General features: G+C 44.5%; 1 protein-coding gene across 2 annotated transcripts in view; it reads left to right on the top strand.

Annotated features, from left to right (window-relative positions):
* SORCS2 (sortilin related VPS10 domain containing receptor 2) overlaps nt 1–16,811 on the top strand; it is a 1,538,136-nt gene that overhangs the window by 1,369,454 nt on the left and 151,871 nt on the right. The gene's annotated exons all lie outside the window — the stretch shown is intronic.

Here is a 16,811-nt window from a genome sequence, read left to right as displayed (position 1 = left end):
TCTGAGTCTTCCCTTCTCTTTTTCTCCCGCCTCTATCTTAAAAAACAAAATACAGCAGCCACTGCAGTTATTCCGGAAGTTACTGAAGACACACCTGTTCGAAGAGACTTACACAAAGAATCCTCCTTAATGACCTGATTCCAGTCTATACCAGAACCAACTAAGACTGATCCTTCTAATTCAACTATTTTAATCATATTATCATCATTGATCATTATATCTTAACCTGTTCTCAATTATATGTTATGTATTATCATTCTACTGACCCTATTTACCTGAATTCTTATACATGAATCTGTAACATTATGCTGAATTTCTTACTCTGTTAGTAGTGATGCCTTTGCAACATAATGTAAGCCACATTGAGCCTGCAAATAGGTGGGAAAATGTGGGGTACAAATGCAGCAAATAAATAGTGCTTGTGCTATGGAATGATTGTGGGGCTTCAATGCCTTGGAGGTCATGAGATGGCTGTTTTCTGTGAGTATATGTATTATTCTGTATGTCTAAGCCTATTAAGTCTTGTGTGTTCTGCAGGGTAAGCTCTTGGCTACTGGTTCCTGCACTCTTTGCTTTACTGCTGTGGACATGCTGCTTTTGCCTACTTTGGCCGTCAGTACTTCTCCGGGAGTTCAATCCAGCCCTGCTCCGATGGTGGTTTTAGCAGGCTCAGGTTCCTTGCCCACTGTCATGTCCATGGATGTTGGTCTTGTGGGGGTATACATTTCTGCCCTGCCATTTTTGCCTGAATGTGTTCTTTTATTACATCAGGCCTTTTTATTAAAGTTAGCTCAGGCTGCCTCTCCTTCTTCCCCTCACGTTGTTTTTGAGGAGCAGCTTCCTAAGAAACAAAAACTTTCCATTTCATAGGATTTGGAGAATGTTCCTCCTTGGCAGGGGCGTATCTGCGTGGGGCCTCAGGGGCCTGGGCCCCCGCAGATTTCGCCCTGGACCCCCCTACCGCTGCCAACCCTCCCCCTCCGTTGTTGTCGCCTACCTTCGCTGGCGGGGGACCCCAACCCCCGCCAGCCGAGGTCCGCGTCCTCCTGCCGCTGCCGGCTGCCGTTAAAAGAATTCCGTCAGCTGGCGGGGGACCCCCAACCCCCGCCAGCCAAGCCGAGGTCCTTTCATTTCTTCTTCCAGTAAAGCTGGCGCCGAAAGTTTCTTCTGAGTCTGACGTCGCTGCACGTTGTACGTGCAGGACGTCAGACTCAGAAACAGAAGCTCATTCTGTTTCTGAGTCTGACGTCCTGCACGTACAACGTGCAGCGACGTCAGACTCAGAAGAAACTTTCGGCGCCAGCTTTACTGGAAGAAGAAATGAAAGGACCTCGGCTTGGCTGGCGGGGGTTGGGGGTCCCCCGCCAGCTGACGGAATTCTTTTAACGGCAGCCGGCAGCGGCAGGAGGACGCGGACCTCGGCTGGCGGGGGTTGGGGTCCCCCGCCAGCGAAGGTAGGTGACAACAACGGAGGGGGAGGGTTGGCAATGGCAGCGGCTGGGGGGAGGGGGATCGGCAATGGCGGCGGCGGGGGGGGGGCTATAATGTGCCCCCTCACTCTGGCCCTGGCCCCCCCTACCGCCGCAGTTCAGATACGCCCCTGCTCCTTGGTACTCCGAGGAGGTTTTATCTTTGTATTCTGACTGTCCTAGTTCTGCGGATGACCCTGACTTGGACATTTCAGAGGCAGACAGGGGTGATGATCATACTGTAGCTAGGCTGTTTTTGAGAGCAGAATTGCCTATGTTGATCATAAAATCTGTGAAGGCTTTAAACATTTCTTCCCCTGCTTCTCAGTCCTCTGGTCCTGCTCCATCTATTATGTCAGGTACTAAGAGACCTTCTGTATCTTTCCATATTCATGAGGCTATGCAGGAGCTTATTGCAGCTCAAGTGGGAGAACCCTGATTCTAAACTTTGGGTACTCACGCTATGTTCAAATTATATCCCTTCTGCCATCTGATTTAGAGCAGTTTGCTCTGCTTAAGATGGATGCCCTTATTACAGTGGTTACTAAGAGGCTCATTTTCAAAGCACTTAGCCTCCCAAAGTTCCATAGAAACCTATGGAACTTAGCCTCCCAAACTGCTTTGAAAATATGCCTCTTAAGTGTACCACTATCCACATTAAAGGATATGCGTGACCGCAAGTTTGAGGCTTCCTTGAAGTTTGTCTTCCAACTAGCTGTATTAAATTCTCAGGCAGCAATTTCTTCTTCTTTTGTAGCCAGGGTTTCTTTATCATGGGTTCAACAATTGTCCATGTTGGACTAGAGGCGGGGTTGTCCTTTTTGTCAGACGCTTTTTATGATATTCACTGAGCGTCAGCTAAGGGTATGGCCTTGGCTGTTTTGGCACGATGCTGGCTGTGGTTGAGGCATTGGGCCGCTGATGTGGCATCCAAATCTCGTCTAGCGAAGTTGCCCTTTCAGTGGAAACTACTCTTTGGAGAAGATTGTTAAAGACCTGGGAGATTCCAGGGTCCAGAAGCTACCTGAGGACAATCCTAAGCCTCATCTACAGGCAACTAAGTCTCGCTTTCGAGAAGTGTGGTGGTATAGACCAGGGAAGGCTGGCGCTTCCGCTCAAAAACCTCTCTTTCCTCACATTCAATCTTCCTTTCGAGGAGGCAAGAAGCCCTTTTCTACTTCCTCAAGAACTTCTCCCTCTTCACAGCCCTCGCAATGATGGGGTCAAGGTTCACTCCTTGTTTGTAGACATAGGTGGGCGTCTTTCCTGCTTTCAAAAGGTATGGATCACCATTACTGCAGACCAATGGGTCCTCAATATCATTCTCCATGGATACAAGCTAGAATTTTCGAAGCCACTTGCAGATCTTTTCATACTGTCCCCTTGTGGCAACTCTGCAAAGAGTTGGGCAGTGCTAAATATCTTAGCCTCTTTAAGGCGACTGGAGGCCATTCAGCCGTCCCTCTGGCAGAAAGGGGCATGGGGTGATATTCCATCTATTTTGTCATCCCAAAGAAAGAAGACTTTTCACCCAGTTCTAGATCTCAGATGGGTGAACAAGTCTCGCTCTCAGAGTTCTGCACTTCCACATAGAAACTCTTCATTCTGTTATAGACTCGGTCCAGCCAGGCGAGTTTCTTACCTTATTGGACCTCAAATACACTTATTTTCATATCCCAATCTGGCCTCCTCACATGAATTTTCTCCGGTTTGTGATCCTGGGAGATCATTTTCAATTCAAGGTTATGCCTTTTGGCCTCGCCACTGCACCTCACACATTTTCAAAGTTATGGTGGTGGTGGCAGCCTTTCTTCACCAGCAAGGGATCCAGGTACATCCTTACCAGAACGATTGGCTAATTCAGGTGCCTTCTTATCAAGAGAGCATTTGCAGTATACAGATAGTCCTGTCTCTTCTTTTTGCGCTGGGTTGGGTGGTGAATTACAGCAAGAATCATCTCAATCGCAACCAGACCATGGAGTTTCTGGGCATGCGCTTCAGTACCCAGGCAGGGAAGGTCTTCCTGCCTCAGCATCATCAGCGCAAGCTCAGTCAGCAAATTCTCAGGCTTCTCTCTCTTCCCTGCCCGTGGGTGTGAGATTAAGCTCAGGTTCTCAGTTCTATGGTGGCAACTTTGGATGTTCTGCCTTGTCAAAGTTGCACAAGTGGCCCCTACAGTTTTCCGTGGAGACGGTGGTCTCCAGTCTTGGGGACTTTTGACCGGCTTGTGCCATGGGCGCCTCAAGCCAGACAGAGTCTGACTTGGTGGCTTCTAACTGTGCACACTCAGGCAGAGTTGCCCTTACAGACTCCCAATTGGTGTGTTCTCACCTCTGATGCCAGCCTCTTTGGATGGGGAACCTATTATCTCCACCACTCTACACAGGGCCGCTGATCAATAGTGGAGGCTTCCCCATCCATCAACAGATTGGAACTTTGAGCTGTCCAGAAAGCTCTACTAGCTTTTGTGCCTCTTCTTTGTGGGAAGCCAGTGTGCATGCTCTCAGACAGTGTCATAGCTATGTCTTACATCCACAGACAAGGAGGAACAAAGAGTGTATCTCTATCCCAGGAGACGCATCTTATTTTTCAGTGGGTGGAATTGAGCAATCCAATGATTTCAGCATCTCACATAGTGGGATCACTGAACTCACAAGTGGATTTCCTCAGCAGAGTGTCTCTGGACCTGGGGGAAGGCAACTGTCAAAGACTGCATTTTGCCTCATTTCCACACAGTGGGCCTTCTGGTTCTGGACCTCATGGCATCCAGACTCAATTCGCAAGTACACAGATTCTACAGCCACTTTAGGGAGAAAGACTCCCTAGGAATGGATGCACTGGTACAGCCTTGGCCATCAGATGGCCTCCTTTATGTGTTTCCTCCGGGACCTCTCATGGGAAGGATGTTGCACAGGATTGCGTGTCATCCTGGGAAGGTCATTCTTGTAGCTTTGGACTGGCCCAGACGTCCTTGGTATGCAGACCTCATCCGTCTTCAAATCGCTCCTTGGTTGACTCTTCCTCCACAGATGGGCTTATTGCACTAAGGTCCAGTACTTTTGGAGGATCCCTCCTGCTTTGGTCTTACAGCCTGACTCTTGAGAGGGTGCGAATGAGGAAGAAGGGTTACGCGGATGATGTTATTACTACCTTGCTGCAAGCATAAAGCAGTCCACTTCTAGAGTATGCTAGTGTGTTAAGAACTTTTGAGAGCTGGTCTACACAGAATAGTATTTCTTCATTTTGTGCTTCCTTGTCTCAGATTTTATCCTTCCTTCAGGAGGGATTCAAAGAAGGCTTGGCTCTCAATTCGCTCAAGGTTCAGGTGACATCATTGGTATGTCATACAGGCAAGATACAGAATGCCTCATTGGCTGCTCACCCTGATATAGTGCGATTCCTCAAGGGAGTCACTCATCTGCGTCCCCCTCACTGCAATATTTGCCCTCAGTGGAGTCTTCATGTGGTTCTTAAGGCTCTTCAGTCATCACCCTTTGAGCAACTATCAAAGATATTACTTTAAAGGCAGCATTTCTAGTTGCCATTTGGTCAACATTAGTTTCAGAGCTTCAAGCTCTCTCTTGCAGAGGTCCCTGTCTCTGCTTTTCTAACTTGGGAGTTTCCGTACGGACAGTTCCATCCCTTTTGCTGAAGATTGTACCTCCTTTTAATGTCAATCAGACTGTGTTTCTTCCTTCTTTTTCCAGGGAGGTCTATTCTGCAGAAAACGCTTCCCTGCGACTGTTGGATGTGAAGCGCATCTTTATGCACTTTCTTACTGCTACCATTGATTTCAGGCAGTCTGATCATCTTTTTGTCCTCTTTGTGGGACCCTGGAAGGGTTTGCTGGTCTCCAAAGCAACAGTGGCTTGGCTATTTCTTCAGCTTACATTCTGAGGGGTAGATCTTCTCCCATGCACATCAAGGTTCATTCTACCAGGTCTATAGTGACTTCTTTGGCAGAGTCTAGGGAAATTTAATTGGCAGAGATCTGTTGGTCAGCCGATGCTTCGTTCGAGGCCATGGTTCTCACTGCAAGGGATATCACAGTCCCTCCACTCTTAAGGATTGCTTTTGTACATCCCATTTGTCTGAACTGATCCTTGGGACATAATGGAAGGAAAAATTAGTTAATTACCTGATAAGTTTCTTTCCTTTATTCCCAAAGGATCAGTCCAGAGCCTGTACTTCTATGATGGCTTTGTTTTTTCCGGGTTCTAGGTAATTTTGGGTGTTTGTATTGTTCTGGTTCCATTATTTCTAAGGCACTAGTTTTGCCCTTCATTTCATAGTTCTTTTTCTATCTAGAGGCTGGAGTTTTTTCTTCTGGTAGTCACACTCTTTCACTGCTTTGTTATTGAATACTGGCTTGGTTGTTGAGCGCAGGAGCTTATGAGGCACAACACATTAAAGTTCTCCTTCTCCACCTGCTGGCGGATGGTCACAACCCATTCTAGACTGATCCCTTGGGACTAAAGGAAAGAAAATTATCAGGTAATTAACTAATTTTCCTTCTTTATTTAAAAAATGGCTAGACTTCACATGCAAAAGCCACTTTTTAAAGGTAATTGTTGTTTTTCTTCAGTTTGCCATCTTAAAAATATTTTAGCCTTCCTTTATCCCTAAACAAAATAAATACCATCCTTTAGTCCTATTCTAAGCCTCTTTCTTTTACAATCCCAACTCCATGCCTTTTCTTTCACTTATTCTCACACACCTCCGATACATATATGCTTTCTGAATATATACAAAGCATTTGTATACATATCAAGCTCTCATGTGTAAACAAACAAGGTAATTAGGACTACGGATCCCTTGAAATGAAAAAAGATCCCAAGACTCGCAAGAATCTTAAAGATTTGTTTAATAAATCCTTGGAGATGGGAGAGGTTCCGAGGGATTGGAGAATGGCGGAGGTGGTCCCTCTTCACAAAAATGGTGATAGGGAAGAAGCTGGAAACTACAGGCCGGTAAGCCTCACTTTGGTTATTGGAAAAGTAATGGAAGCAATGCTGAAGGAAAGGATAGTGAATTTCCTGGAGGCCAATAAGTTGCAGGATCTGAGACAACATGGTTTTACCAAAGGGAAATCGTGCCAAACGAATCTCATTGAATTCTTTGACTGGGTGACTGGAGAATTGAATCAAGGATGTGCTATAGATGTAATCTACTTAGATTTCAGCAAAGCTTTTGACACAGTTCCCCACAGGAGGCTCTTGAATAAACTTGACAGGCTGAAGATAGGACCCGACGTGGTGAACTGGATTAGGAACTGGTTGACGGACAGACGACAGAGGGTGGTGGTTAATGGAATTCGCTTGGATGAGGGAAAGGTGAGTAGTGGAGTGCCTCAGGGATCGGTGCTGGTGCCGATTCTGTTCAATATATTTGTGAATGACATTGCCGAAGGGTTAGAAGGTAAAGTTTGCCTTTTTGCGGATGATACTAAGATTTGTAACAGAGTGGACACTCGGGAGGGAGTGGAAAACATGAAAAAGGATCTACGGAAGCTAGAAGAATGGTCTAAGGTTTGGAAATTAAAATTCAATGCGAAGAAATGCAAAGTGATGCACTTAGGGAGTAGAAATCCACGGGAGACGTAAGTGTTAGGCAGTGAGAGTCTGATATATACGGACGGAGAGAGGGATCTTGGGGTGATAGTATCTGAGGATCTGAAGGCGATGAAACAGTGTGACAAGGTGGTGGCCGTAGCTAGAAGGTTGCTAGGCTGTATAGAGAGAGAGGTGTGACCAGCAGAAGAAAAGAGGTTTTAATGCCCCTGTATAAGTCGTTGGTGAGGCCCCACGTGGAGTATTGTGTTCAGTTTTGGAGGCCGTATCTTGCTAAGGATGTAAAAAGAATTGAAGCGGTGCAAAGAAAAGCTACGAGAATGGTATGTGATTTGCATTACAAGACGTATGAGGAGAGACTTGCGGACCTTAACATGTATACCCTGGAGGAAAGGAGAAACAGGGGTGATATGATACAGACGTTCAAATATTGGAAAGGTATTAATCCGCAAACGAACCTTTTCCATGGATGGGAAGACGGTAGAACTAGAGGACATGAAATGAGATTGAAGGGGGGCTGACTCAAGAAAAATGTCAGGAAGTATTTTTTCACGGAGAGAGTGGTGGATACTTGGAATGCCCTCCCACGGGAGGTGGTGGAGATGAAAACGGTAATGAAATTCAAACATGCATGGGATAAACATAAAGGAATCCTGTTCAGAAGGAATGGATCCTCAGAAGCTTAGCGGAGATTGGGTGGCAAAGCCGGTGGTGGGAGGCAGGGCTAGTGCTGGGCAGACTTCTAAGGTCTGTGCCCTGAAAATGGCAGATACAAATCAAGGTAAGGTATACACAAAATGTAGCACAAGATATACACAAAATGTAGCACATATAAGTTTATCTTGTTGGGCAGACTGGATGAACTGTGCAGGTCTTTTTCTGCCGTAATCTACTATGTTATTACACCGTGAAAGCTCATAAAATGAGGTATTACATGCGAAGGCCCATTTTAGAAAGAATATAGAAATTGGAATTTACCAGCTTCTATATCTGACATTTCTGATCCCACTATTCTTGAGGGTCCCATTGATGTGTCTCCCTCATTGGAACATTCAAATGTGCAAGATTGGGAACCGGCCACCATGGGTGGTGATTTTCACCTTAGTGGCGGACTGTGATTTGTTGTTGAAACTTTTCTTTAGATATAGTAAAGTTTCCTTTCTTTAACTGTCTTGTTCATATATTTTGGAAACTCAAAAATGTAGAAGGCAATTTCTTTTGCTGAGAGCTGGGGATTTTCTACTAGGGGTCGTATTCTTTTTGAAATTCCCATGTAGATAAATGATTAAATATTATTCACTCAAGTAAGCCTTTTTTGAACCCTCACAATTAATTGAGTTTATGGCTAGCAGAAGGGTCAATTTGTCAACTATCAACAGTGACCAAATTTCAGCCAGAGTCTTCTCATTGAAACTAAAAATGTTTTCTTAGAGATCTGTCAATGGTGTTACATCTCATCTAAATGACTGCCATAGTGATTGTGAGGCAGGATCAGTCTGCTCAGTTCTCTGTTTAATGACACCATCTTTTGTTCAACCCTGTTGAATACACTTCATCCAGGAGCATTTGTCGTGATAAACATAGCATCCAGTTCAGGTTGAATAAAGTGATGAATGCCAATCTTCATGACTTTTGGTAGCATGGATTTTCATCAGGACCTCTGTGTATAGTTCAAAGAAGGGTGACCAAAATGATTAAGGGGAATGGAACTCCTCTACAACGAGGATAGCTATAAGAGGTTAGGGGAGATATGATAGAAGTCTACAAAATTCTGAGTGAAGTAGAATGAGTAAACATAAATTGATTGTTTAATCTTTCAAAAAATACAAAGAGTAGGGTACACTCCATGAAGTTACATGGTAATATTTTTAAAACAAATAGAAGAAAATAATTTTTCACTCAACAAAGAGTTAAGCTCTGGAACTCGTTGTCGGATATTGTGGTAACAGCAGCTGGAATTTCTGGGGTTCATAAAGGTTTTTAAAGTTCCTGGAGGAAAAGTCCATAATCTGCTATTAAAATAGTCATTGGGAAAGCTATTACTTATCCCTGGGAATCTTTCTACCCATTGGGATTCTTCCAGGTACTTGTGACCTGGATTGGCCACTGTTGGAAGCAGGATACTGGGCTAAATGGATCACTGGCTATGTTCTGGTTTTACTAAATGATCAATACCACTCCTGTGGCTTCAGAGTCCTCCAGAGTTAATAAAAATTTGAAGTCAAGACCATGACTGAGTTCTGTCAGTGATGAGTGTTTCTTGATCTGATTGTGTTATATGTTGGACCTGAGTAGCCAATGGCGTCCTTGTTCCCAAGACTGTCAGGCATAATGTGACTTTTTCCTGCATACACTGATAAGATTAGTTTATGTCGGTTAGCCATAATTCAGTTATGGTCGGGGAGGCTGACTTGATATTCAGTGTGCATCAGCAGTGGGTTCTGTTTATTCACAGCTGTCAAACCAATTGGAACATGACACTTGTCTTGGCTGATTAAACACACCTCATTCAGTCCCAGCATGGATGACAGCTCTTCCAAGTGTCTGATTGTGGCTGTGCAAAACACTCCATCTATATGAGTTGTCTGAATATTGTTTTGTGCTCTAATTAACTGGGACTTTTAAATCCTGATGTTTTCCTTCTAAAGATGATAGAAGATGAAGGTTTAATCCACTTTGATTTGAAATCCATCTGCCTTCAACTGCTCAGTCAAATGATGTAAAGTTTTTATGCTTCTGTAAATGACATGCTGTCTTTTATCATGGAAAGCTGAACCATGCATAGAGATGTCTAGCTGATCGTCTTCAATTCATGGTTTACCAGAACTGCTTCTGATAGTGCTTTGTGAAGCACTGGATTTTGTTCCAAAATAGCATTCAGTTTTTTCTTCTTATTCTCCCTTGCCTTCAGAAACCTTTTCTGGTCATCCTTCTTCCTCCTTAATTTAGTTTCCTCTTCCACCTTTATTTTCTTTGCTTCTTTTAATTCTATTCCTCTTCATCTGTAAGTAGTCCTGGCTTCTGTTGTTCTTATAAACCAGTTAGATCAGTTTTCAACACATCAGTCTGCAACTGTAATTGTTCTGATGTAATTCTGACTGAAGAATTCCCAGCAAGACTTCTTTGTACCAGTCAAAGAATCATTGGCTGCAGCATCTTCACTGCTGATAAGAGGTATATCAATTGTTGTGGATGTTTGTTGAGGGATTAATGGACTCTTTTTTTTTTCCGTCTGGGGCTGAAGATTAATTCTTTGACCCAAATTTGAGCTGAGATCATTTCCTTTCTATGTCAATGGCCATCAGTTCCTTTATGAGTTACTTGGCTTTTACTGGAAAATCTTCAATGTTCTTAATTTCAATCAATTTCTTTGTAAGTTCTTCTTAGCAAACCTGCTTCTTTTGTAGGTTATGCCAAAACATATGCTTTAAATAACAATGGAAACAGTTTATTTTACTCGCTATGGGTTTTATACAGGTATAAAATAGAAAAATAAAGCTAACTGATTTATGCACATTGGTGCAAATACTAAACACAGCAGTTATATATGTTCTGTCCTCCGATTGCCTTGCACTAGTTTATAGTGTGACCCTAAAATGTGTTTAATGCTTTTACTGTTATTCTCACTTCTAAGGATTTTTACTGCTGCATTCCTCACTGCAAAGATATATGAGCAATGCATTGTGCGTAATGTAGTCTCACATGTAATGCAGCCATCCCTGCCTGTTTGTATAAGGACTGTTACTATTGGTCTATCCTGCTGCAAAGACCTCTTCTGTTTTTCAGCCAAGCTTGGCTCCTTGTCTACCTGCTATCATTTCCTGGTCATTCTTACTATCTCTGTCCTGAGAGGTCAGCCAGGTATGACCTTTCCCTCCAATCAAGGGCTTCCCTCTTGGACCATCCCTGCTACCTGATGGCAGGCTCTGTCCCTATTGGTCCATTTACCGCCTCCTTCCTGGGCCTTTGTGAGCCCCTTCTTGGCCTCTCTTTCTCCATGAGGCATTCTCCATCTTGCTTCAGATAGCAGTTGTCCTGCAAAGCTCCCTGGAACGAATGCGCTTTTTACCTTGTAATATATCTCCCTAATGAGATATTGCACTTTCTAGCCACCCAGGTCTGAGCTACTTCTACCTGTTTAACTATTTTCCCACCTCTGCAATAACGCTGCCTTTCTTCAGATTTCTACCTCCAACCACTGTTTCAGCTCTCAGAAACACAGAGTCTCTGTTGCCATGGGGCAATATTTCTGAACATCTGACTGTGAGTAAATTATCTATATTTATTCCATAATGGGAACTTTAGAAAATAAAGAGTCTTCGAGTGTGGGCTGGTGTGCCAAAGTTATACTTCAAGACATTGAGACTTTACGGATAATAAGTCTTAAGAGGCTTGACAATATATACTCCAGAATATTGGCAAGCTCACTGATGTCAGCAGTATCAGTAGCAGTGGCCTGCTACAACATCCCTTAATTTTGTCAGGTCCTTGTGTTCAGCCCAAGGTATAGCTGCATCAGCTTGAGACTGATATACGTATTGCAAAGCAAAGCTAATGTAACCAAAGGGAAAAAAATATTTTTTCTCTATTTTCCTGGCTTCTTGGGCTTGGGAAGGCTCCAGGGAAGGTTGGGTGTTGGTCCCTCAATGGGGGCAGACCCGGTGCAGGAGTCATGTTGCCGATATGACCTGTGGGGTTCTGGGTCACCCAGAGGTGGAAGGAAGCCAGTATGAGCAGATAAGAGAGGATCAGGATGAGTTGAGGCCTTGGCTAGGCAGAGAAATTTGCCGCATGCACTCACGGCATTGCATGTGCACTGTGACAACATTAATGGTGTCACACGTGCATTTGTGATTGCTGGGGATAGTCCCATTGGGCTTGAGAATTTGCCGAAGCTCAGGGGACCACTGTGCCACCAATTATATATAAAGAAGTGTGAAGACAATAATTTTAGACTTCAGAGAGGGTCTTAGTAGATTTTGGCCATTTATTTAAAAATAGCGTATCAGTGCATGTGCAGAACACAGTGTTTTTTTAAATTGATTTAGCCCGGAGGATGCTGGGAGCCAAAAGGGGGCTCTTCGATGCACACAATGACCCCGATAACGGTGTGAAAAATTGCGCATGTGTAGTAAGTGCCACGGAGCCTGGCACTGACATCTACATAATAAATTAAATATTTAAGTGATTTTAAAAGTAAAAGTAGTTAAAAACCCCAGAATTAAGGTGTGCAGAGTTGGCAAAAGAGTACTATGGCCCTCTTTAATCAATCTCTTTTTCTACGCAAAATGTTGAAAGTTGATAAGACATCCATTTGGGGGGATTTGGGTCTCTAAAAATTCTGATTCTTACATAATTCAGATAATTGCATGGCTGTGACTTGGTATGTCTGTAAACGTCATAAATCAAGTCACACGCATTTGACATGTGATGCACACATTCAGCCTTGTTCTTCAGCTCACATGCCAAAGTCCCCTCATCTCAAGCATTTAGCCTCCCACTCAGGGTCGCCTTTTGAATGGGCAAAGGGAGCAGCTGCCCTAGGAGGAGGGTCATTGGAACTCCAGGCTTGAGTTCAGTCTGATCTCCTTTGTCTACCTCTGCTGCCTCCCATGCTGCTGTACCTCTGAGTCCGGGACCCTGGCAGCAACAGTAATGGACCACACCAATCAATCAGCACTAACTTCCACACTGAGGAACCTACCAGCCTATCCACTCATGAAGGCTTTGTTGACAGTGCCCTCTCTGATGCATATGCGTATGTATCAGAGAGAGCAGTACCAGCAGGGCCTTCAACAAGTGTGTGGGATCCTCAGTGGGGAAGTTAATGCTGGTACTGTGCCTTGTCCTTTCTTGTTGCGAGCCCAGACTCAGATGTGCGGCAGCATGGGAGGCGGTAGTGGGAGGGAGGTTTTAGGGGCGGAAGGTAGGAGTGCAAGGGGGACAATGTTGGACTGAGGGAGATGAGAGAGTGGGTGATGCTCGATGAGTGGGAGGCAGGGAAGAGAGTAGGAGAGCGTAGACAAGTGAAATGGTGCATAAAGATGCAAGATAGAGGGAAAATGCTGCATATGGATGGGAGGGAAGGGAAGAGAGAGGGGAAATGCTGCATATGGATGAAGGGAATAAGCAAAAATCAGAACTTCTGGATCCACTCTATACCTCCTCCAATCTGGTCCCTGGAAGATCTGGCTTTTGTTTATATGCTGCCCTGGATCCTCTGCTGCCTCAGACATGGGGCTCTGACTTAACCCTGCTTTGCTTAGATCCTCTGCTACCTCAGTATTCCCCAGATCCTGTGGCTACCCTGGCTATGTCTCCACTTTTGTGATTTTTTTTCTTTAATATTAAAGTTTGATCCAACTTTAATGTTAAAAAAAAAACCCTAAAGCTCCTGGACAAGGTAAGCCCTGCTGAAACAGAGTGGGCAGGATAGAGAAACAGCCACAGCAACCACTGGATTTGGGGCAAACCAAGGTAGCAGAGAATTCAGGGCAGCCTCACAATTTTGCTGAGGCAACACAGGATCTGGGTCAGATGAAAGCAGCAGAGAATCTGAGCAGAACAGGACAAGTTAGAGCCCCATGTCCAAGGCAAGAGAGGATCAGGAGCAGCACATAAGTAAAAGCCAGTCCTCTGCGGATCCCATTGTAGGAGGTATAGATTTGAAGGATCCGGCTTTTAACAAGTCCTGATGGATAGAGAGGAAGGAAAGAATAGAGAGAGGGAAGAGATGCACATGGATGGAATGGAAGGGAAAAGAAAGGAAGGAAGTGCACGTGGATGGAGGGAAATGGAAGGAAAGATAGAGGGAAGACATGTCGCACAGGAGATAGGAAGGGAATGGAAAAGGGGAGGAGGAGATGCACATATATAGGGGAGAGAGGGAGGAAACAGATGGAAAACTAGAATTGAGAAGAGGAATGAAAATGGAATAAAGCTGGATCGGAAAGATGAGTACCAAAGATGGATGTAGTGCAAGAACTGAAGGAGAAAGGACGAGAAAAAAGAATTAGCAAGTGGATAGGAGCACAGACAAAAAGAAGCAGAACCAGAGATTGAGGACAAGATGATCAGAAAAAAATCACCAGACAAAGGTAGAAAAAAAGAATTGTATTTTCTATTTATTGATTGGAATATGTCAAGGTTTAGAATGTGCATCTGCCAGAACTAATTTTAGAAATGGATGGGGCCCACAAAAAAAACCTCACTCATTGGCCTTCAATCTCCAGAATTGTGGAGGTAAATCTCCATCATTGGGATGGGCCACCCTTGGCATCTTTGGGTTTAAAAGCAAAAAAAGAGGGTTAAAACATTAATTTTAATATAAAATAGAGTAATGGAATTGCTAAGAGGTTTGAGTGTATGTAAGCTGTGCTCTGATTGGCTGCAGTAGTCAGTAACGGAAACTTGTCAGAAACAGTTTGAGGGAGAGCAATGGACACCACAGAAGAAAGAAGTGCTGCCTAGTCTGTGTGAAACGTTTGTGGCATCTGAGGAAATTTAAAGTGTTGATAGTGAGATTTTTTTCCATAAGATAAATTTTTAAGTATTTGATGAGTGAGGGGTCCTTTTTACCAAGCTGCGGTAAAAAGGGCCCTATGCTAGTGGCAGGGGCTGTTTTTACTGCAGCGGGTTAAAAGGCCAAAAAATGGCATGGTCGTGCATTAAGATTTCACCTACCACATGATTAAGGGCTATCTAGCTGAGATGCTGCTGCCCAGACTAGATGAAGAATAGATGGCATGGCTTGGCTCCCTGGTAATCCCAGCTAAGGTTGAGTGTGCAATCACGGCTAAAGAAGCATAGAGCCATAGACCCCAGTGGGAGTCAGAATTGGGTAGGGATTTGAGTGCGGTGGAATGGGGAAATATTAATTTATATGCTCATAAATGTTCATTTGCAATGAACTAAAGGCAGCAGCAGTATAATATATTGATTGAAGGGGGCACAGGTCCCTATTGGACAGGTTATTCTGAGAAGGGCACATATAAACATATGTGATGGGAATGCATGTATCTTAATAGTTTCTGGGAGCAGTTATGGAATTACATAGAAGGCCAAAAGGGCTTCAGAGAGGATGTGTTATGGATACTGGAGGTGGGAGAGGGTGGGGGTAGCTAAGATGAGCTCTAGATGACTCATAGTAAGATAGTAATAGTCTGGAGATGGAAGGAGGAAGCTCCGCCATTGGAAAGGGACTGGTTAGTGATTTGGGAGGGGGGGAATTATGGGCTACAGCAGAGTAGCATGGAGGGGCATAATCGAACGGCCCCAAACCGTATTATCGAAAAAGATGGCCGGCCAAATGTCAGAGATGGCTGGGTTTGAGATGGCCGGCATTGGTTTCAGTGATAATGGAAACTGAGGCCGGCCATCTCAAACCCGGTCAAATCCAAGGCATTTGGTTGTGGAAGGGGCCAGCATTTGTAGTACACTGCTCCCCCTGACATGCCAGGACACCAACCGGGCACCCTAGGGGGCACTGCAGTGGACTTCAAAAATTGCTCCCAGGTGCATACCTCCCTTACATTGGGTGCTGAGCCCCCCCCCCATCCTCCCCCACAACTGTACACCACTACCACAGCCCTTAGGGGTGAAGGGGGACACCTACATGTGGGTACAGTGGGTTTTGGGGGGTTTGAAGGGCTCAATACTTACTACCACCTCTGGTGGTCATCTGGTCAGTGTGGACACTTTTTTGAAGCTTGGTCCTGAAAAATGGACCAAGTGAAGCCAGCGAAGTGCTCGTCAGAGCCGGCCTTCTTTTTTCCATTATCGGCCAAAGCCGGCCACCTCGTAACCACGCCCATGTCCCGCCTTTCATACCCTGCCCAAACGCCCCCTTGAGGTTTGGCCGGCCCTGCGACGGAAAGTAGTTGAAGCCGGCGAAAATCGGCTTTCGATTATACTGATTTCGCCGGCTTCAGGAGATGGCCGGCCATCTCCCAATTTGTGTCGGAAGATGGCTGGCCTTCTCGTTAGAAAATAAGCAGGATGGTCACTCAGAGGAAAGCCAGAGGTTTTCTTATCAGTTAATTCCCTTTGGTAACACTATAATGCACTTAAAGAGCCCCAGGAGAGATGGAAACAGGTGGAAAATGAGGGAGGGTACTAAATGCGGGCCCTTGCTGATCCTGAGGGTGTAGTACTTAGGGTGGGATCTAAATTGGAGGGTGAAGATGGGGGTAGGAGGTTGTTATTAAAATGTAGACACTATCAAGTAAAGCAGGCTGGTCTTTTGTCTTCGTCCTGGCCCTCGGTTTGTGGTGTTCCTCAGGGCTTCCCCTTTCCTCCTATCCTGCTCAATTTAATGATGGCTCTACTAGGTAGTTTATTGGAATCCAGAAATGTTAAGGCCTTCATATGTGCTGATGCTGTTACCATTTATATTCTGTTTTTGGATAATTTATCAGAGACCTTATCTACCCTCAAATCTGGCTTGATTCTGATGGAATCCTGGGATGCTGAATTCAGACTTAAACTTTACAAAGACAAAACCAAATTCCTGATTCTGACTAATCCCTATCATACTGTGGTTATTCAGAATTTTATGATAGATAATATAACTTGTCCATTAGCAATGACTATGAAAATCCTGGGTATAACCATTGACCAGTATCTGTCTTTTGAACCTTGGATATCTAAGGTGGTTTCTTGTGTCTTCAATACATTGTGATGTGGAGATTGAAGCGATTTTGCCCTTTCTTTTCAAACTCTGTCTTCAGTTCTTTGGTTCAAACATTAGTTCTTTCAAAATTTGATTATTGTA

The sequence above is a fragment of the Microcaecilia unicolor genome, chromosome 2 (genome assembly GCF_901765095.1).
Source record: "Microcaecilia unicolor chromosome 2, aMicUni1.1, whole genome shotgun sequence".
Taxonomy (NCBI): Eukaryota; Metazoa; Chordata; class Amphibia; order Gymnophiona; family Siphonopidae; genus Microcaecilia; species Microcaecilia unicolor.
Note: the sequence above shows the minus strand (reverse complement) of the source record. Positions and strands in the feature narration are given on the sequence as shown.